We start from the raw sequence: 23643 nt of genomic DNA on the forward strand, positions 1-23643 counted from the left end.
TAAGAACTGTCATGGTTTGCCAAACAGGAAAACAGTGGTGACATCTAGGGTGGGATGGGGATGGGTTGCCAACCCCTAGGTGGGGCCTGCAGTTCTTCTGGAATTACAACTGATCTCCAGACTACAAAGATCAGTTCCTCTAGGAGAAATGGCACCATGACAGCCCTGCTGATCTCCCTCCTCAAACTGTGCTCTCCCCAGGGGCTACCACCAAATCTCCCAGAACTACCCAACCTGCAGTTGGCAAGCCCTAGACGAGTCCTTTTTTTCTTGAAGGCTCACCAAATCCTTTAAACTTATGGACAGAGTTGTATATCTCCTTGATTGGCTAAGGATGGTAATTCTCCGCTTAAGAAAAAAAGAAGTTCACTGCGCCAGCTACTGTTTATTAGGTGTGGGTAGCCCAGTGGTAGCTGGTCTATGAGAGAGTCAGGTGTTGAAATTTAGGCCTAAATCTGAGGTCTACACCTGTGTGTCCAGCATGCTGTCCCTTCTGTTGCACATCCTGAGTATGTCTGCTGAAGCAAACAACAAAGTTAAAATCAATTGGAGAGAGCGCAGCTGTTACTGCTAGGGAAGCACTGAGTCTGCGAGTGAAACACAGTGGGGAGGTCTCTTGAAAACTGGAGGAACTGAAGCTGCTGCTCCGTTTGCTGCGAGATAATTCTCATATAAATGGAGCTTAATATTGCCTTGTTGCCTTGTTCTTAGCTTGTGTTCTCTCACCTTATAGACATCAGGTTTCCCAGCTGCAGGTTGTGATATCAAAACTAGTAGAAAAAGGCAATATCACAGAGGGAAAAGAATCAATGTCCCCACCACAGATGTGACTCATAACTTTGAGTCTTCCATGCCTGTGAATGTTTGCTGCTCCCTGAAGGCAAAAATGTATTTGGCATACACAATTTGCTGCTTCTACACAAATGCAGACTGGATGTAACATGCTTTGGTGTCCTTTTCTTTCACCATCTTTTATGGGAGGCATTGTGTACATTCCTGAAAACAAGAGCAAATTCTAATCTTCTTCTGACTCACAAGAATTAATTTGGTGGATATCAGAGCCATGTTTAAAAGAGAGCTGCTAACAAAGACACAGTTCTATCCTCATTTACACAATTGTTCACATCTCTGTTAAATACATGAAAATCTACACAGTACTGAAACAGGTATACCTGTTTCATGTTTATTTAACCAGGTATCTGAAGTACGAGAATGAAAAGAAGTGCTCTTTCCATGAGGACCAGTAGTATACACTGCTAAAGATGTTTTGATACAGTCTCTGTACACAAAACAAATTACATGAGGATGCTCAATTGAAAGGAGATGCAATGTTAGCTGGGAAGCTGAGTTTTAAAAGACAGATTGGAAGGTTTTGTCAATTCCCCCCTCTACAGAGCCTGAAAAAAAGATTGCTGCTCAGAGGGTTTGTTTATTTCCTCTTCACCTTTCCAAAGGCTGTGTCAGTTTCACCTCCCCTTCTGGGAGGTGGAGAGGAAATTGCTCTTAAATTGCATGGACATGGAACAGTGCACGTGTGTATGCACATGCATGTGTGTGTGTGCATGCACGCAGGTTGAATTCAACATTTCCTATTACATGGATTTTGAACCATGCTGTGAATAACAGACATTCCTATCACATATCTGCAATATCTGTAAAAATATGTGTGAGTGGTCCAAGATCACCCAGTGAGGTTTCATGGCAAAATGGGGAATTGAGGAAAGTAAAAAAAAAAAAATCATTATTTTTACATAAGGGTAGCATGCTTCACATCTTACCCAAAAGCAATGGCCGCAGCATCTTCATTAATAGAAAAGCACCAAGTTAATTCAGAATCAAAATGTGACAGATAATAGAGTGTTGTGTACAGTCTTGATATTTTATCAGCCCAATCCTAGCAGTTAGTTTCCCCATGTAACAGTCTTGTTGGGAAACTTGGCTGCAATCCATCAAACACTCCTGCCATTAAATATAATTATGTGTTTTGCAGGAATAACCAGATGTTTAGTATGGCTTTGAGCAGATGTCTATACTTCATACTGGAAGGTTATAAACCTATTTACACGAGCAATAAACTACACAAGTATTTAAATAATAACAAGAATGAGCCATCATGACTTTAAAAAACAAAAAAACCCAGTTATTTGCTAAATAATTCTTCCCCTCTGAAACAGTGTCACATACCACTAGCTTTGCAGAAAGGTATATTGCATGGTATCATTTCAATGGGCAGGTTGACATTTATTCATTTAATGACAAACAGGTGCCTTGAGTTATTTTATCTTTGAATGTGAAATTTAAAGGTTACTGTGAATGGGATCATCACATTTGTTTCCATGAAACAATAACTACTTTTGTTGTTTAAAGATCTTCATCTGGGCACAAAGTGGTGTGAAGTAAGGAACTGAATAAGTTTTGAGGCCTGAACAAAGGGGGGGCTGAGACAGTCAGTGAATATTCTCTTTGAGGCAGTATGATGGGATATCTACTTCATAATTTCACAGCAGAAATCAAGAGTAAAATGAAGAATCATCCCTGTATGGAAATACCTACCCAGATCTTTGTGTTATTCCCAGCTGTCATATCTTGAGCCACCTATATTCTGGGAGAGGAGGCAGAACATGGAAAACAACAACCTGTGTCTTTGTGTTATTTCCAGTTGTCACATCCTGCGGTACCCCAACCCTTGAAGAGAAGGGGCAGAACATGAATACTGGCCTCAGCATGACAGCAGCAGTTTCAGAGCAGGAGTGGTATGTGCAGTAAGTGCATGGCAGGATGGACAACCCAGATTAGTTCCAGATGGACAAAGACCTACTTGATGGCTAAGTTCTCCTTGTGGCCTTTTGGCCTGGCTTGTTGCCATTCCAGTCCAGGGGAGTCTTACTGGGTAAGGGGGCATGCCAGCCATGTCATTATAAGTTGCCAGTGATGAGTTGATGTCACTTCTATATGGCTAGAGTTTTGCCCAAAAAACAGAACTTCCCCAGCATCCCCCAGTGATGTACTGACATTATTCCCAACTCCCCATCAAAAAGCAGACAGGACTCCTGTCAGGGGCTGCTGCTGCAGATTTTCAAGAAAGTCATTATTCATCAAAGAATGTAAAGCAGCCAGATACTTGAAAAATGATGAGGTTATTTAAAGGGGAGGGATGTAGTAACATGTTTGGAAATGATTAAGTAACTGGAGAATTATGGGATGAACATTCTAGCATCCATGGTTGCTTTATGTTTGTTTTCCATTAACTGTTTTGGTGTTGTACTGTTTTGAAGTTGCCTGCTTGTTGCCCGAATAAACAGAATTCTTGATAAAATAACCATCACTGTGAGTACCTGCAGTTTGGGAAGGAATACTTAATAGCCCCAGGTATAACAGAAAAACATCAAGGATGCCAAATTTGCCTGCTTGCATGTAGAGACATTGAAACAAGGGAGTTAATATATGTGAATAGAATCCAGTTTATCACAAATGATGCTCTGGGCTCTTTTCAAACAAATGCAGCCAACAATTTCTGCCCTCTTTACTTCAGTGGGATTAGCAATGACTGCTTATATGCATTTTTCATGAGGCAATCAAACCTGACACCGTTTTATGCTTGTATTGTGTATGTATGCAAACAATGCAAAGAACAAGGGGGATTTGTGTAATGAATGGCTGTGACCTCTTCTCACTGCTGGTCACATCACCCAGCCGCCTCCCCAGCTCTTCAATATCTGACACACACATGGAATTCAGTCTTCTGCTTACAGTTCTTTAATGAGGCTGATCAATGCTTCACCATGGTTTCCTAAGGCAGCAATATACTATTGTTTCCCAGGTGGTCTTTCACTCACATCAGGTTATTCCTGAGTGGTTGTAAAGATGTGATTGTGGGGTGTGTTTTTTGGCGGGGGTAGATTTGCTCTCAGAAAGAGTACTGCCCACATGGATGGCTTAATTCTGACACCTGTTAATTAACCCTGAGGCTATTAATGATAGTTGAGCTAGGTTTAATGATCTCTGTTAAGCTATTAAGCCCGAAAGTATTTTAAAGATTAAGGATATCTTCTTCATTTGTTTGAGCAAAGCAATCCTGTCTAAACAGGGTCAACTTATGGCACTATCTTTTGGGCATTTCTAGTTCTATCAATGCAATCTTATGCAGCACTATGCCAGTCTACAGTCATTAATTTCAGTGTGCACAGACGGGAGTAACTCTGTGCGATATTGCAATATATGTGATCTGGGAGAATACTCTAGTATGTGTGTGTGGGGGGGGTAGGTCAGCAGCACACTACAACAAAATTCAGATGAGACCAACAAAGACTGATTTTAAATAAATTGATTTATATAACGGAAAATATCCAAATTAACATTACTGATAAATGACATGTTGATCCATAAAGTTTCTGCAGCCCAAACGCTGTTTGTTGTAAATCTGTTATTAGGGAGTGACACACAGAATACCTCACAATAAGTAACATATATACATAGGAGAACCCCACAAAATTGTTTTAGTGTACTTGCATAAATCTGTGTTTGGTTCACACCTGGATTACTGTTAACTGTTCACCTCTACCATTTTCCTTCTTTAAATCTCTTTAGTGCCATGCAAACCATTACTCACCGTTCCCTTTGTACACTGGTTATTCTACCATCCTTCCAATATACTTTAACTTAAAGATTTTGTTTCCTTTTTCAAAGAACCGTACTTGCTTCCATACCAATTCACTTTGGAGTCTGGAAGCATAGATTGCAGACCCCTGCCCTAGAAGAAGTTGGTACTTTCTTTCCCAGCAAACCTCCCTGGTAAGCAAGAAATAGAGTTGCCAGGCACACCCTGTTTGGGGGGCTGAGACTTGGGGAGCACCAGTGTTGCATGTACTGTGACTCCACATCTGGAAAAAATTGAAGTTTTTTTTAAAAAATACCAGAGCATGAAGCCTTGCAACCCTAGTAAAAACTCACTTTGTGCAGCAGTGACCTGTGCAACTGAACCAACCCACACATTTAGGCTTCTGTGCTCAGAGAACTGAAATATCAGCCTCAATCAGTGAAATGAGAGCAATGTGAAGATTTCTCTATTCTATAAGGTACAAGTTAAAAACATTGGCCTCCAATTGCACCTCCTTACTTTCTCCCACACAACGAAATACCATTTAGTTCTATGGGGGAAATGCTACATTTCAGGATAATGTTCATTTAGGGGCCAGGCCTGCCCTGCCCCCACCAACAAGGAATCCCTAGAGTTACCAGGTCTTCTGGTATAGCAAGAGACTTCCTACTCCTAGCCACCTTTGCCCACCACTGCTCAGCTGGGCAGCAGAAGGAAATTGATGGGTGAAATGTGGAGGAAATGCAATTTGTATCACCTGATACTATAATATCACTTCCAGCCCTAACCAGAAAAACATCACGTCAGATGTCATGGTAGCATTTGCCTGAAACTCTACGGTTAAACCATAGAGTTTTGGGTGAACGCTAGAGCCTCACACCCACTGTGATGACATCATTTTCAAGTTGCACCAGAAGTGACATCATTGTGCAGCAATGCTGATAGCCCACAAACCATAAGCCCTTGCCTCCCCACATCTCGTGCAGGTTGCCTGGTCCTCATTCAAAATCTGTGTGTAACATTAACTAAGGCTCAGCCAAATGCCCATGGCACTCAGTTGTGGACAGGTTGGGGGGGGGGGTTGTGGACAGGTTTTTTTTTGGGGGGGGGGTTGTGCCAGTTATGCTCCTCTCCTTATTTAAACAAATTTGCATTAAAAATCTGGTGGCCTCTTTAGTGTGGATTTTCTCATATTTTGCTTGACTTTTCCAACCATTTTCACTGACATTACATGGTATTCTTATGGGTATGAATAATAAGAGCCATGACCTATTACTATAATGTATTGAACCACATGGTCCACACAGCCAACATGCAGCAAGTAGGAAATCTAACGTTGCAATTCCATTGGGCTATTCAACATCATTACATGAGTGAGTGTAAGTAGATAAATCAAGAGAATAATGCATGCTGCTTGTGCTCTGACTCATTGCAGTGTCATGACGTGCTTAAATAATCATGATAGTAATTGGCTGTACAATTTAGAACACTGATGAACTATGAGTGACTGTTCTGAGTAGCCCTCCCAGCATTTAACAAAATCAAACAAGAACAAATGAATGTATATCACCTTTACTAACAACTAGCCTGGTATCTTCTTGCTGGAGACATTCTTAGGGAATTGTCCTTATTTAAATGATTAGATGCTATAAGCAAAGTAGAGATGGGGAAATATATGCTGTATAAACAGCTATGCTATTTCACTTGAATTGTAATTTCCTTTCCAGCCATGACCTAAAATGCATAATAAATATGCAGGGTGACAAGGGCCACATGTGGAAGAAATGTCAGTTATTATATATGTACCATTCCTGAGGATTTCCGGAGGTCTTAATCCAGAAGACACCATCCATGAAAATGTGGATTTAAAAACACGGTAGTATTTTTCAGCTACTTTATAAAGAGGGAAGTAAAATTGGTTCTCTTAAGAGATCACTTTTTTTGTGAAAGAGGTCTAAAATGAATCTCTTCGTATCATTAAAACCTTAAGATTTTTCAGCTTACACCTCAAGAAGAAATTAGTTTGCAAGTTGGTTATAGCTGTTATGTGGAATGGAATGCTATTTAAACTACACCCAGCAGTCTCCTAATCAAAAAAGACTGGAAAGAGAAATTAAAGTCGGCTTCCTAATTTCTATCTACAGATCTAGGACTTTTAAAAAACCTGCTTGTTTTTGTTTGCCAGCAAGTTACATTATGGGACCAATATGGTTATTTTTCATTAAGTGATAATGTACATCAGGCTGCTGGATCAAGGTCACTTATATTTAGATGCAGTTCATATTGTGGTTTGAAGATCCATGCAGGTATACATATAAAAAAAGGTAGTCTCCTGCGCAAGCACCGAGTCATTAGTGACCCATGGGGAGACATCACATCACGACGTTTTCTTGGCAGACTTTTTATTACAGGGTGGTTTGCCATTGCCTTCCCCAGTCATCTACACTTTACCCCCAGGAGACTATATCAATGCAATCCTAAGAATACTTTTCTGGGAATAAGCACCTCTGAATAGACCTGAATAACTTTCTAAGTAGACCTGCTTAGGAATGCAATTTGATGAGATAGTGGTTCCTAGCCTGGGTACAAGTGATCACATCACTAGCCAATACCAGGTTCTGCTATTCACTCAGTAGCTGTGTGCCTGCAGGTTGCTCCAGGAACAGCCCTCGTGTTTCTTCTACCTTCTGACACCTTCTGGCAAAGGCATTCAATCTCCTTTCCTCTTCAGCAGTTCCCAGTGGCAATAAATGGGATCCTCTCAATTACCACACAAGCCACTTCCACTTTTATTAATGACTCTCTTGACTCCCTCCTTCAAGGAAAATCTCCACCACCACCACCACCACCACCATTTTTTGGAAACTCACATTTTTTTTCAAGATCTGTATTAACTGAAGCTGAGGAGTCCCTGAAGTTTGAAAATGTATAGAAGAACACCACCATTCTGAATGGAAGAGTCTGCCCCCTTCAGATGTAAAAATGATGGCTCTTTGTATGATTTCAGTTATTCCATATAAACAAAATATAAATATATTATTTTTTCTTCCTTGTTTGTATGGAGAATGATTACAGTGTGTGTATATTATTATATAAATATTAAAAAAACACCAGATAGTGACTATTGATACATGACTAGCAAAATAGCTATTATTATGATTAGCCCTATGCTTATCAGTGAACTTTTCAAATGTGAACTGGGTTGTTTTGTAGAGGAGGGATTAATAGTTTCCCGAACCATGTTACCCCAATGTTTATCTTTATTTACAACAGAGAAGAGCTCTTTAGGGGTGCCAGTTTCCCTCTTGACTATAACCCCTTTCAGTCTTTTCCATTTCTATGGGTCACTAGCATGGCAGATGAGATCATGTTATGTGTAATCCTCTCTATATTTGCGGTCACCATTTTCTGCAACTAGGGCAACATCTCTATGTTCCTGTTTTGGTATGTGTAAACAAATACCTTAATAAATCCTTATTTATTAATTTGATATGGCTACAATCATATTTAACTACCTATTAAAAAGCCAGTTCACAGGATCATGCTTCCTGCCTAGTTCTGTTTACTAGTTTTTGCCCATTACTCTGAACTAGCTTTGCTTCAACATTGTAGCTAATCACATTTGGCTATATGACAATTTCATGAAGCCGTTTCTGCACGAGGAGAGAAATTATAAAGCTCACTTTGAAAGAGTACCAAGTTCTCTTTTTCATGTACCACTGCTGTCCTCTTGTCTGCAAATTACTGGGAAATTGCATACCTCATTCTATCTGCACTCCTTGACACGTAAATTAAGTGGAATTGTGGAGAGGTTGATACTGAGACATGCAGAACAGTCATTCATAGAACTGTGCCATTGATACATTAATAGCACTGTTATGTAGCCTTGAAGGTAGAGCAATAATTTCTATGATTTGTGGAAGGAATGTCATGGACCACATTGGGGTCCCCAACAAATTGCATGGTAATCTTGCCACGACTTGTTCACCTTTCTATATAATATATAGAATGCTGGTGTCCTTGAGCTTACTTTCTTGGAGAAGCTAAGAAACAGATTTTAGTTATGCTAAGTGGAGCAGATGGTATCGCTGTTTCTAAATTGCCAGAGGCATGGAAGCTAGATCTTATGCACTGCCCATAGACCTGTAGTGTGAACAGTCCACCTGGATACAAATCTCAAGTCATGCCTAAGTCGTGCCTTTCCCCTTTTTATAAGGTGAAAATGGCTGTGGAGCAGCTCTTTCTTGCATCATTAAAGTAATGTTAGAAGTAGACATGGGCATGAACCAAAAAAAATTAACGAACCAGCGGATCGTGGTTCGGTGCAGACCACGATCCCAAATTCCCAAAACGTAACGAACATCTCCCATTGCTGAACCAAACCGGATCGTGGTTCGTGGAGGCCAAAGTGGCAAGCAAGAGCTCTGTCCCACTCCACTGCTTGCAGAAAGTGAAACCCAGCCTGGGAGACCATGGCTATTTATAAGCATGGGTCCCATTCAGCAACACAGGAGGTCTGTATTTGGCCGTCAGAGCTGCCTATCAGGGTTTGCAGGGATGAGATTGGAGTGCCCGTGGCTACAGAACACCCCCTTCCCCCTCCCTCCCCTGGGTGTCTTCTCCCAACTTGTAACTGCTTTGCAGCTCCGTGGTTGGAAGGAAGCCCTGCTGATCAAGGAAAGCTGGGCTTCCATTCGGGTTTCCAGGGCGACAGAAGGAGGGCAGACAGAGCTCAGGCATTCCCCTGGCTCCGTTGCCAGGGGAATAGATTGCTGGCGCCTGAGTGTCTGGCTTCCCGAACTGCGCCCGAATGCAACAAACCAGGCCTCTCCCGACCGCTGGTTCATTGGCCGTGGCCGATCACAATCCACCGGGTCAGGATCGCGCGATCGCCATTTTTGTGGGGTTTTGAGGTTCGTAATGCGGTTCGTGCCCATCTCTAGTTAGAAGCCAGTATTTAAGAGTGGTTAGAGACTGACCTGGGTTCAAACCTCCCAGTTATGCAGAATGCTCAGTAGGCTACTTTGGGTTACTGTCTCTCAGACTAAACTATCTCACAGGGTTGTTGTGGATATAAAATGGGAGAGCCATGCCCTGAACTCCTTGGAGGAAGGGTGGGTTAAAAAATGTGATATTGTTTATATATTTAAAACATTTTTATGTTGCCTTTGCACCAAAATAGGTTCCCCAAGGCAGCAAACATAAAAACATTAAATCAGCATTTAAAAATAAGATGTATAAAAACATTTAAACAAATCAGTAAAATATATAGACATACAAACACACATTACAAGAACTACCTGAAAGGAGGGATGATAAGAGAGATGGGGGTTACAACAAACAAAACAAAACAAAAATCTTCACCAGGTGGAGGATGACAACATTACAGGGAGACAAATCAATCTCCCCTGAGGAGGGAGTTCCAGTTTTAGGGCCATTGTTAGCAGTCATACCCCATTTTCCTATTGAAAGGGCTGCTTATGAATATGAAATATCATAAGCCCATTCCTCGTGTGCCATAAGCACAAAATACTGCCTGGCCAGGCAGAACAGATGTCAACTCCTGCTGGAGTTGAAAAATTACTAGAAGGTGTGTTATGCTGACTAACTGCCCTTCCACACTCTGGAGAAACACTTAAGTAAAAAAAAGAGGTCTTCCAGGAATTCCTGTTGATCTCATCAGCACCCTTCTGTACTTTTCTCACCCACCTTTCCTAATCTGGGCTATTCAGAGACCTGATAAGACCTTCCCATCCAGCCATCTTGGTACATCAAACATCCGATATGCACAATCAAGCCTTTCCCAATTTATTGTTTCAGCTCTGGACAAGCCATCCAGCTGTTGTTTTGGGAGCAGAAGATGTAATTCTGCCCCAGGATATATTTTGCTCCATAATTAGGCTGCCCCTAACCATATGCTGTGTCCTTGGATCCTATGAACACCCTCAGATGCGTGTCTGAGACTTCTTCCTACTATGAAACTCTGGTCACTCAAGCTACTGTCTCTACAGATGTCCCCTCTCTCCTAGACTAGTAACTATAGCTCTCCCTGAAACTACTTTCCCATTTCCTCACTGTTTTCTTAGTTAGCTCTGTGTGTATGCAGTTTGTATTTTCTATATGCTTGCCTCTTATTCCTCTGTTAATAAAGAAACCTTTCCTGTCAAACATCTGCCTGTTCATTTGAGAGTTTTCTAAGGGAACAGTCCTGGCATACATTGGTGGAGATCCCTAGTTACCCCCTCTTGCTATGTCTCCTTGAATGATAATTCCCCCAATCAGAAGGAGACTCCCCCATAAAGGTAACCCAATGACCTTTCTCAGGTTGCCAACTGTCTAGCCTCAAATGGTGGGGGAACCAGAAGATGACTGGAGTGGACAGGTAGGTTCATATGCTAGAAGGCGATTATTCATATAGGCTGGACCCAATCCATATATACCTTTTAAGGTCAATAACAGCATCTTGATTTGAGCCCGGAAGAAAATTGGGAGCCAGAGTAGGTGGAACAAGACTGAAGTTATATGCTCCTATGACTCACTCCAGTCAACATTCTGGCCATAGCATTCTGTACCAACAATAGTTTCAGGAGAGTCTCAAGAGTAGCAGCATGTAGAGTGCATTGTATTAAGATAATCTAGAGATGTTACCAGGGCATGTTTCACAGTGGCAAGAACTTTCATGCCCAGGAAGGGCTCCAGCTGGCTCACTAGCCAATGTTGGTAAAAGGCACTCTTGGGCACCATTGTCACCTGTTTATCCAACAAGAAGCTTGGGTCCAGCAGCACCCCCAAGCTATGAACTATCCAAAACAGGAGCCACCCACCAGTAGCACCTCTGTTTTGTTGTGATTATGTTGCAGGTTGTTATCCACCATAAAACTGCCTCCAGGCACCTGCTCATGGTTTCCACAGCCTCCCTGGGATCTGCTAGAAGCATAAGATAGAGCTGTAATCTGCATATTAGTGGCTACTCAGCCAAATTTTTTGAAGAACTTCTCTCAGAAGTTTCACATAGATTTCAAAAATCATGGGGAACAAGATAGAACCTTGATGAGAACCCATGGGGCAGAGCAACAGTCCCCCAGCACTACCTTCTGAAACTGACCCTTCAGGTAGGACTAGAACCATGACAAATCGATCCACACCAGACTAGACTACTGTAATGCAGAATGCTATGGCCAGAATGTTGACTGAAGTGAGAGAGAGAGAAAATGAATGAGTGAGTGCAAGCTTAGTGGGGCTGGGCTCCAAAGGAATGTAAGCTGCTTTGAATTCATTCTACTCTGCTGCTTGTTTTATTTTCATTTGTGACTCGTGGGTAGACATGGGCACGAACCGCATTACAAACCAAAAAAAACCACGAACTGCCTGATCATCTGTTTGCGAACCAGTCGAGGGTCCATGGCCAACGAACCAGCATTCATTGGAAGGCTGGTTCGTTGCGTTCGCCCGCGGTTCATGAAGCCAGACAGTCAGGCACCATCAATCAATTCCCTTGGAAACAGAGCTGGGGGAATGCCTGAACTCTGTCTGCACTCCTTCTGTCGCCCTGGAAACACAAATCGAAGCCCAGCTTACCTTGATTGGCAGGTCTTCCTTCCAGCCATGGAGCTGCAAATTGGTTACAATTGGATACATGGGAGAAGACACCAGGGGGGGGAAGGAGGGGGAAGGGGGGTGTTCTGTATCCATGGGCACTCCAATCTCATCCCTGAAAACCCTGAAAGGCAGTTCTGACAGCCAACCCCTTGTACACTTGGCCAACGTCAACCGGTGGCTCTAATTGTATCGAATGGGAGTTTCCTGGGGGACTCGGATTGGAGAGGGTATAACTCCAAGATCCCTATTGCAATCTTGACCAAACTTGGGTGCTGGTTGGAGGAGAGCCTGTTAAACACTCCCTGTGAATATGGACTCTCTAAGTCCAACGGGGGCTGTTCTGACGCCCACAAACCACAAACCTCAAACCAGTTCATCAGCGGGAAAAGTTCATTTTGGTTCATTAATTTGGGTTTGTCAGTAGCACCGAACCATGAACCGCTGGTTCGTTAATTTTTTTTGGTTTGTGCCCATGTCTACTTGTGGGAGAGAGAGAGAGAAAATGAGTGAGTGAGTGCAAGCCGAATGGGGCTGGACTCCAAAGGAGGGTAAGCTGCTTTGAATTCATTTTTCTGCTTTATTTTCATTTGTGACTTGTGTGAGAGAGAAAAAATGAGTGAGTGAGTGCAAGCAAGCAGGGCTGGCTCTCCAAAAGAGGGTAAGCTGCTTTGAGTTCATTCTGCTTTAAGGAAATACCTGGAGATTTTTGGGGAAAGGGGCCTGAGGGGTGGATGGTGCCTTCTGACACACTTCTGATGATGTCAGGGGGTGTGGCATATGCTAATGAGATATGCTAATGAGTTCCTGCAGTTCTTTTTCTAGGAAATGACCCCTGGAGAAAACTAACCTGTGTGGTAGCCTGAACTGTGTGTTTGTGAAAGAACATTCAGTTAGGAAAAGCAGGTGAACTGTGTGTGCACCTGAGAAAAGGTCTTACTTGTAATTGAGAGAGAAATTAATATCAAAAGCAGGTAAACTGTGTGTGAAGCCTGAGAGATCTGTGTGACTGAGTTTAAGTAAAAGAACTTTAAGAATTGAGAACTACTCTTTTGAAACCTTCAAGTTTTAGAAATAATATGAAACCAATATGCTTCTTATAAAAATAAAAGTTCACTTATCCCAGAGTATCTGTCATTCCTATATCCCATTCCTATCCTCAGGGCCATATAGTACGATGAAAATGCCTGACCCTTGGGCATGTTACCAAAGGGGAAATTTAAATAAAATATCTTGGAATATAATTCCTGGTGGCAGCAATCTACCCAGAGGGTGTAAGAGAAAGAGTAAAGGCAAAATCTACCTAAGAGAAAAAAGGGGTCATAACGCTCCCACTCTATAGTCCTTCCATTGGTTACTTATTAGTTACTGGGCTCAACTGAAAGTTTTGGCTATTGCATACAAAGCCTTGGTTCCTCATATCTACAGGACTGCCTCTGTCCCTATGCTCCACCAAGGCAGCTTTGCTCAGCAGAATAGGGCCTTCTGCAGGTGCCACCTTGCAGGTGGGCAAGTTCAGCAGCTACTCATACATGCACATTCACTGGGGCAGTCCCTGCCTGATGAGATTAGAGGCATTTCACTCTTGCAATTTTCTGAAAACTATGCAAAACTCCATTATTCAGGGAGATTGTTTTACACAGGTAATAGGGCTGAGCTGTAAGAAAATGGTTCAGAAAGATGCTTTGGTAAAGGAATAGGGACTGTAGACTATACTGTGTATTCTCTGTTGATGCAGATATGCTCCTACTGGATAGCTTCCATATTTGGTGTAGTGGTGTAGAGCCAGTTTGGTGTAGTGATTAAGAGCACAGGACTCTAATCTGGAGAACCGGATTTGATTCCCCACTTCTCCGCTTCAAGCCAGCTGGGTGACCTTCGGTCAGTCACAGCTTCTAGGAGCTCTCTCAGCCCCACCCACCTCACAGGGTGCTTGTTGTGGGAATAATAATAACATTGTAAACTGCTCTGAGTTGGTGTTAAGTTGTCCTGAAGGGTGGTATATGTCAGAGCTTGTTGCTGCCACTGCTGGGCAGGGCGCTGGCTGGGCCAGCCCTGACATCAGAGGGGCACCAGGGATGCTGCAGGACCCTGCTCTGTGGAAGGAGGGGTGGTATACATCACCCAGACTCCCTCTCAGTCCACTCACTGGCCTGCTCAACCTGGCCTGCTCACCCCCTGCATCCTCCATCACCTCCTCCTCCCAGAACTCTCCTCCAAGCCTCCACTCTCACACTGCTCTGCTCACACTCCACATCATCACTCCTTACACCCACCACCTCAGAGCTCTTCCTAGCCACACTTTATGGGGTTTCCTTTCTCCACTCCGCCCTCCTTCCAGGCTTGTTCCCTCTCCTGACTTGGCCCAGCTGTGCCTCCCCTCAGGTGTTTCCCTCCTATCACTAATCCCTTCTAGGCTTCCTTGCCTTGCTGGCAGGGTGGGGTTGAATGTGAGCCATCCCCAGCTGAGGTCTCCTTGGCCTTGCTCATGAGGAGCTGCCCCAGCCGGCTTCTGTGCTGCTGAGCTTCCCTGGCCTTGCTCGCGAGGAATTGCCCTGGCCAGCTTCTGGGCTGCCTGCTCATTAATGCTGGGCGGGGCTGCCCATCTCCTCCCCCAGAATGCCTGTGGCAGCTCCACCTGGAGGGGCTTGGCTCCTAGCAACTCCTGAGCCAGGCTGCTGTCCTCTAGCTGGGGTGTGGCTCTGGGCTGCAGTGGCTGCCTCTCCTCCTTGGCTGGTAAGGGCTCTGTTTAGGCTGCTGCTGGGTCCCTATTCCCCCTGCCTTGGCCCTTTCCCTCTGGCCTGCTTAGCCCCCTCTCCTCCCCCTGGAGGGTGGGACTAGCTGGTCTCTCCCTGCTCCCTCCAGCCCTCTGAGGCTTTGGCCTTTCGCCCCTTCCCCCTGGAGTAGGCAGGTTCTGGACCTGGTTGCTGGCTGGGGTGGTAGGGCCGCTGCCTCTCGGTTGCCTCCCACTGCTCCCTCCTGGCAAGTCTGGGGGCTGGGACTCAGACCCCAGACAGTATATAAATAAAATACTATTGTGTAGTTGTTATTTAATATGTCATGCCAAGTTACTTATGTTTTGTCTCAACTCTGTATTCAGATTTATGCTTATTTACAAATTTCAGCAATCTATACCCTATTGTATTGTTTATTGAATGTTTCAGACATTGATCATATCGATTTACACTGTGTAATCCACCTTGAGACTTGGTGAGAAAGACGGACTATAAATATCACAAATAAATAAAATGGTGCCTCCCAGTCCTAACCCCAAAGGACAGTCCACAAAGATACCATGAGCCACTGGAAGGTCCAGGAAAATTAACAAGGTCCATCTCATGATGATGCCTGGAAGCAGATCGGAATGTATCCAAATAATCTGTTTCTGCAAGTTCCTGAAGTTGACCAGCCACCACTTGTTCAATCACTTTGCCCAGTTTAAAGAGCGCAGCAGGAACCTGTGAGCACATCCAAGGAGTCTGAGTAAGTAGCTTGTGTTACCTCACAGAGTCAAGTGATAAAATCCAGGCAGGAAGCCCAGCAAACTGCCAGGGGCAAATCTACAGATTGATCAATAAGACAAATTCCCCGAGATGCTCAGGAATAGCATCTCCACATGTCTGTGCTACCCTTCCCAGAAATATCACAGTTTGGATCCCTCCCACCTGACCAAGGATATTGCACATTACTTTCATGGTGCTCCCATGATACAAAGGTAGCATGAAAAGGAGCCTTCAAGGGCAGGTTTCCTGTCCCACAAATGATTCAATAATAGGTTCTCATTGCTTATGATTTTTCCGAACTGATTATATGCTTCATCCTTGCTCTGTTATTTTTATTTCAGATTAGATGGATTTAGATTCAGATTATATGAATTTGAAAGGTAAAACAAGATCGTAAACAGACAGATAAATACATTTTTGAATGGATTAGTGCAGCATATTGGTAATAATTACTTCTCCCATTTTACTCTCACTATTCTACATAAGAAAAAACAGGGCAGAGAGGCCAGAAAAGAAGCAGTTTTGTATAAGAGGACAGGGATGAGTTCAATTAGTGCCATCTACTGGATGAGAATTCTAATTAGAAATAAGTATACAGGGTTTTCCACAATCATCTATTGTGCAATTTTAGATATCTTTAATAGATATTCTAGGAATCAAACATCTGGGAAAGTGAGAGTACTTTATTAGTCGAATAAAATTAGCTGAAGTCAACCATTCAGAAGTCCTGAAACATCAAAAAATCTGGCATCCATTTTCTTTTCAGTACTGATCTTCAAATGAAGTTTTATATAGATGCACATTTAACAGATGAATAACTAAGGACAGAATAACTAAGATTTGGATTGGACAAGGAGGTTTGCTGTGTCTGTTTACTTGGAGAAATCTTAAAAGAAAGTTTTAAGTCAATGGTATTGAGGGGGTGACAGGATATTTTGTGTACCAGTGTAATAGGACAGTTTACCCCCTTGGTTTCATATCAGGATTCAGGAACCAGCTTCTCCCCTTGTGCTTGTGCCATAGTCATTACATTTTGTACAAGTGCTCTCTTCAAGCTCCCATGCATGTAGCATCAAAAATATCTCCACAGGATAGAGCTATCCAACATTTCCATACAGAAAAGTTTTGTCTCCAAATTGTAGCTTCAAAGGAAATGTCTTTGGGTTTTGAATGTGGTTCCCTGACTTATCAAAAGTCCAACATCCATTTTCTTTTCAGTCAGGTGTGAAAGTAACTTAAATTATTCAAATTATTACCAGTACTGTCTCTTGAGGGTAGGGTGGACTTAAGGAAGAAGATATCACTTTGGCTATTTTCTTAGATTTCTTCATACTGGCCCACACCAGCTTCCTTTCACCCATTTTCAGCCCTTGTTGGAATGGCTGCCTCTTCTCTGCCATTAAAGGAAGATACTTTAATAGTCTATCTTCCTATGAGTTGATGTGTGTGAGATGAAGAGTGTCATGCATTGAAGCCATCTCCTAAATTAGAACTAAAGGCACTTCATAATTAAGAATATGCTGTAAATCAAACCAACTGGGGGTAGCTTTATTTTTTAATTATACACAGATATTGCATGGAGGCTGGCCTCTTAGTTATTTATCATTCCAACCTGCTGGAATGGTGTCAATTTATTTTTTTAAATAAATCTAGCTGTAGACTTCCTATAATTTTTTTTATCAGCATAAGGGAGGGCTGCTCCTAAATTGATGCCACAATCTCCTCTTTGGCCATGAAGCTGAAACTCTCATCTATATTTATAGCTGCTTCCTGAGCATCATGTTCTTAGCCAGGGGTGAATTTTGCCTGTAGCTTCTATTTCCATTTGTTAATTCTCCCTGCAATCCATGCACATGGACACACATACCCAGCACAAAATGGGATTCCTAATGAATACTTCACATTGCTTGCAGGCAATAAAGCAAATTTTATTAGCTTTTATAGATAAAGTACTATGGAGTATTTTATGATCCAGTTTTGTAAAGAACTTCTTACATAATTCCTTTTACTGGGTCTCAGCCTCCAACCTTAGCTCCTATTCTCACTAGGAAGACAACTTATGAATATATATATTTTAAAATAAATGAGGTGGTGGTGGAGGGGAGGACCTCTTGAGTCATTTTTTTTCTTTCCCAGCCCTTTTTCATTTCATGTATTTTCTTCTTGTCTCTTAAAACAGAAAGATCACTGACGGCGCAATGCAAAAATCTCTCTTGGTGTTTCTTTAGGACAGTATTTAAGAAGGCTCATCTGATTGTAACCCTTCAGGCTCTCTAGACACTTTACACTTCTGTCAAACATTTTCACCAACTTTAAACTCTATAAAATGATCAGCTCAGTGAGGCAACCAGAGTACGCTTGAAATACAATCATTATTGTTATGACTTAATTTCCCATCTCAAAAATAAAAAATTGCAACATTATCTTTTCATTTAACTAACATCACAAGAATATTATCTTGTGACAACCTCCATTTCCTATTGACATTGCCCTATAAGTGATCCTTAATGCACATCTAAGTTCTAGTTTCATAATGCATTTTAAGGATTCATTTTGATAGCCTTTGAATCTATTTAGAATATGTATATAACAGCAGAGTGTTTTTTAAAAAAATGTTCAGTTTTTCACTGCACTGATGATTTCTTCTTTACTCATGCCTAACTAGTGTGTTTGTTAGGGTGGGGGTGGGGGGGGAAATCAACAATGGAAACATTTTAACAAATGGTTTCTTCTGGGCATCCTCACAGATATGGGACCCATTTCTCTACTGTTGGCTATCCCATACACCAGCAGTTTTTATGTGAATATTACAACAACATAGGAAATTCCCATCTAATTATCTCCTGAGAAGTTAGAATGCTCATTGTGCTGTTAGCCACAGCTTAGAAGCTTGTATTAGCTCTGTCTGACAACATTCCATTGCCCCTTTAAGACAATTAGTACCAGAGACTTTAATGCAAAATGCAACAGAAGTTTTATCTTAGTGCTGTGGTACTGCAGTATTAGGTACTGTAATATTAGTAAGTACTGTATGGTATAATACTATGCATTATAACTCAGTAAAAATCTAAGTTTGTTGATAATGTGTATTTGCATGTAAACTACATCAAGTTACAACCGATATGTCAACCCTGGCAGGGGGCTTTCAAGGCCAGTGAGAAGTGGAAGTGGATTGACATTGCCTTCCTCGGCAGATTCTTCCTTGGAGGGCCCCCATTCAAGTACTGACCCAACTTAACTTCTGAGATCTGATGAGATTGGACTATACCATGCTGCCTTCCCTCCCTGTTGCTAATGTAATGCTGGCTAATTACCTGAGTAGATGGATAAATAGTATCCTTTCCCACAAACTGACATTTTTAGCACAGGAACAAGTATAATTTAGTCTGTATGATATTTTCTCCAGTCTGACTCTGTCCACTGGCTGTTTGAATACATGCCACAAAATTACCTTGCATTGCAGCAGAACCTGGTGGCAAATTTTGCCCACTTTTTAATCACAAGAAACAATGTATACTTTGCACCAGTTCTTCTGGGTCGAATAGTGAAGAAGATTCATGTGTAGCTAATAGAGATGGGCATGAACAGCGATAAGAACAAAAAAAAAGCCACAGACAGCCCAATCTGCTGTTCGCGAACAAGCTGTTCGTGAGGCCCCATTCTAAACAAACAGGTGGTCTTTGCAAGCCTCGTTCATTGCTGTTCGTCTCGGTGTTCATCAAGCCAGACAGTCTGGCACTTGCAATCAATTCCCTTGGCAATTTAGGCAGAAATTGTCTGAACTCTGTCTGAACTCCTGCTGTTGCCCTGGAAACCCCAATCTAAGCCCAATTTAGTTTGATAGGCAGGTCTGCAAAGACCGGGGGGGAGGGGGGCTCCCATCTCTGGCTTAGTTTGCAGATAGTGGAGAGGGAGAGACAGTTGCTGTTGGCATTTTGATAGAGAGAGTGCATTGGAGCTTGAATTTTCTTTGTGTGTGGTGGGATAGGGATCTATCCCTTCAAGTTCCAGGGCTGCTGCCAGGCTCTGGGCCAAGCTATTATTTATTATTGGTACCTTTCCGGCTGCCTGCTCAGGTCAGATTTCTGTGAGTGGTGTAGTAGGGATCTTGACCAAACTTGGATGATGGCTGAAGGAGAGCCTGCTGGCCCCCATGAACAGCCAACCACAAACATATTTGTGAACAGGGTCATGTTTGTGGTTGTTTGTGAGTAGACATGAGCATGAACCAAAAAAATTTAATAAACCAGCGGTTCATGGTTCGGTGCCGATGACGATCCTGAGATCGCGAACCACAATGAACATTTTCCGTTGCCGAACTGGTTCACAGTTCGCGGTTTATGGGGCATGGAACGGCCCCCGTGGCACTTAGAGAGCCCATATTCCCAGGGAGTGTTTTTTTGCAAGCTCTCCTACAGCCATCACCCAAGTTTGGAAAAGATTGCAAAAGGGATCTTGGAGTTATACCCTCTCCAATCCAAGGCCCCCAGGAAACTCCCACAAAAATCCAAGTTGAATTATACTCTCAGTCTCTATCCCCAAAGGCTAGCAAGTGGCAAGCAAGAACTCTGTCCCACTCCACTGCTCGCTGAAAGTGAAACCCAGCCTGGGAGACCATGGCTATTTATAAGCACAGGTCCTATTGAGCAATGCAGGATGTCTGTGTTTGGCCGTCAGAGCTGCCTATCAGGGTTTGCAGGAATGAGATTGGAGTGCCCATGGCTACAGAACACCCCCTGTTAATGCATCTGTTGCATTAAATCAACAACGATCTGGAGCCATAGGTCTCAAGCCATGATCTTTGCTTGGAGAGAGAGAGAACCAATTCTTTGTGATACCAAGCAGGAAAGGGCACCACAATAGATGTATTTCAACTGTAACTGAATTTTGTAGTTACTCTGATTCAAAAGTTGTGGTTCTTTTTATGGTTTCTTGTTAGTTGACATGAAATCACAGGAGTTTTTTAATAACCAAAATAACAACTATTTGGTGGTAAAATTTGATTTGTCTTTTTGCATAAAACACACACATGCCCTACAATGGTAAATAATAAAATGGTGTAAAAATAGTGTAAAATAGTGTGAAAAATAATGTCCGGGGAAAATGGAATCATTTATGTGTCCGGTATTTTTGTCCGTGGGAGGAGTGGCTGGCCAAGCCCAACTTGGTTCCTCTTCCCACTAGTCTGGGGAGGTCATGCTTGTGGCACCCATTACTGGCTGGCTGGCTCCTGTTGTCCCCCATGGGAAACTTTGCTGGGGCAGACTCCAGAGTGTGTGATGGCCATGGTGGCTGCCAGCACAATATGTCACTTGGGAGGTGTCAGGCTGGGAGTCAGCCTCTGCCCTGATAGCTGCAAATACCATGAGGGAGGGAGAGGATGGGGCGAACCAGGCTGCCTCCAGGTCAGCAGGTGAGAAGGAATTCAAGCCTCTCTTCAGCTCTTTCCCACCTTTGTGGGACAGCGGGGCTCAGAACAGCTTTTCCCTGCCACAGCCTGTGAGGTAGAGCCCAGGAAAGAAGGAAGGCCTGCTACTCACCCTATGAGGGGATTCCCCCCTCATACCCTGAGGGAAGCACCTCTTTCCTCTCCATTGGCATTGATAACTGTGGTGGCATGATGACATAACTTCTGGAAGTGATGGCATTTGATGATGCCACTTTCTCCAGTGAGTACCACCCCCACCCCCCTATATGTCCTGTATTTTGGCAAAAACCATCTGGCAACCTTAGTAGAAAGCCCAAACAAAACAGGAGAACTAGCAAAGAAAACAGAGTGGAGAAAAAATGTTTAAATAATTATGTGTGGAAATGAAAAGAAACATAAAATGGTATATCAATAAATACCTAATTTTGACTATTCAAAACTTATTTTCAGCAGATTCTTTCCCTGAACATATACTCTCCTGCCAAGTTCTTCTATCTGCAGTTTAAAACCCTAGAGTATTTCCCTATTTTGGTTTACTGGTACAAAACTTAATCATTGCTGTGAAATAATCCATGTTTTTGATCGTGTAACACTGATAGATATGATGTAAGAACGAGAGTTCTGCTTTTTGAATCTATGTGCAATGTCATGAACCCTGCAGCAGGCAGGTTTGGTCATTGAGTACAATGTGCTCAATTGCTGATTCTGCTTGTGGGCCTAGTCTCAGCTCTCCTTGCCTTACTGTGCAACACAGGAAGTAGAAAAGAGCAAGAGTCCAGCAGCATCTATAAGACTAACAAAATTTGTGGTAAGGTATGAGTTTTCATGAGTCACAGCTCACTTTTTCAGATACTCTTTTTCTACTGCTTCAGACAGACTAACATGCCTATGCATCTTGATCTATCAGCACGGGAAGTGATGGTGGTGAGTTTGTGGGAAAGGGGCTGCTGAATGACAGGTATGCATCTGCAGGAAAGGGGGAGATTTCCTGGGGCTGTTGAGTGGCAGGGGTGTGCCTGTTGGAGAGGGATTCACTGTTCTGCAAGCAGGGAGGGAGAAGGTTAGCCAAGCAACAGCAGGCAAAGAATGACCTGACTCTTGCAAGCAGCAGCACAGGGTCAGGAGGACTCTTGCAAGCAACAGCACAGCTTGTCAATGGCCAGCTCCTGCATGAACTGAGCCAGTGGGTGTTTGATTATTCCTTGGACTGTCATCCTATGGCCTGATATTTAATTTGCCTACACACACCAAATGCCACAATAATTCATTATAATCTTCCAACATCCATATTTTTAGGTAAGCAATGACAACCACATTTAAAAACATAGTATGTCCAAATAACATAGCAAACATAACACAATATATGATATTACACTTCCCTCCAGACCCTGCCTGTTTGTGCTCTTGCACCTGTAATTGTTCAGAATTTATGGTTTATAGTTGTATGCATTCAGTCTGCCTCCACTGTCTGATTGCATGTACTGCAGATGAGAGCATGAATTATGATCTCTATAGCCCTAGCCACCATTGAAGCTTGTAGTGGTAGAATGGATAATTCAACTTCAGTAGGATTTTCCAATATGGTGCCCATGAGCAACCTTGGCACCTTCTAAGCTTTTCAGAAAGTGGGTGGTGCCATTGTGAGACAGGGGTTGATATTGACTACCTTCACACAAATGAAAAGGTTTTCTACCAGGAGAACTAGTAAGCACCTAGGCTTCTTAATAAGTGTGTGGTTTCATTCTCCCATCAGGTTATCCTTGTTCCCAGGACATGTGAGGAGGGAGGTACTCCCTTTGCTTTACCTCCTGTGACTGCCATTTTGTGTTTAGCTTCACACACTGTGACAGCCATCTGGATCACCACTTCTCAAAATTCCAGGAGTGCCTACAGGCTGTACTTCAGGCTGCTAGAAGGCAGCACAGCAACTAGTTAACTGGTGTTATTTTTGTTTATTTAATATCTCTAACTGTGAGCTGTATTTGGTGACCATTGTAAGGTTAGTCTTAATAATATCTAACTAACCATGTTGTTCTTGTGACAGAATGGTATTTCTGTTTGCTGAAGAGGGTATTATGATCTCTGTCAATTCTCCCAACCATTGCTTACCCCTTGTTTTCCCACTATGCTATCACTGAGGGTCTACTGATACCCCACCACCACCAGGAACTCAGTTTTGGGGGGCTCAGTGAGCTGCAGCAGGAATAGGAAATAGAAAAGTCTAGGTCTGCAAATTCTGTGGATGCATTGGATAATACCAGTATTTTTGCACAGAAATCTCTTATTTAATATATTCAAATTATGTGTCCTCAGCTCAGAAAACTGGGTAACTATGAAGTCATTTCTTGCAACGATATCATTATCAGCAATGAGGTGAAAAGGAAACATTTGTTCCCAATGTCAGCAGTGGAGTATGATAATAATGGGGCATATACAGGTAGCCTGCAGACCAAGGAGTTCATAAAACTGAGCAGAACAAGTACAGCCTACTTTCTGCCAGGAATGATACCAGAATCTCC

This window comes from Eublepharis macularius, chromosome 2 (assembly GCF_028583425.1).
Source record: "Eublepharis macularius isolate TG4126 chromosome 2, MPM_Emac_v1.0, whole genome shotgun sequence".
Classification (NCBI taxonomy): domain Eukaryota; kingdom Metazoa; phylum Chordata; class Lepidosauria; order Squamata; family Eublepharidae; genus Eublepharis; species Eublepharis macularius.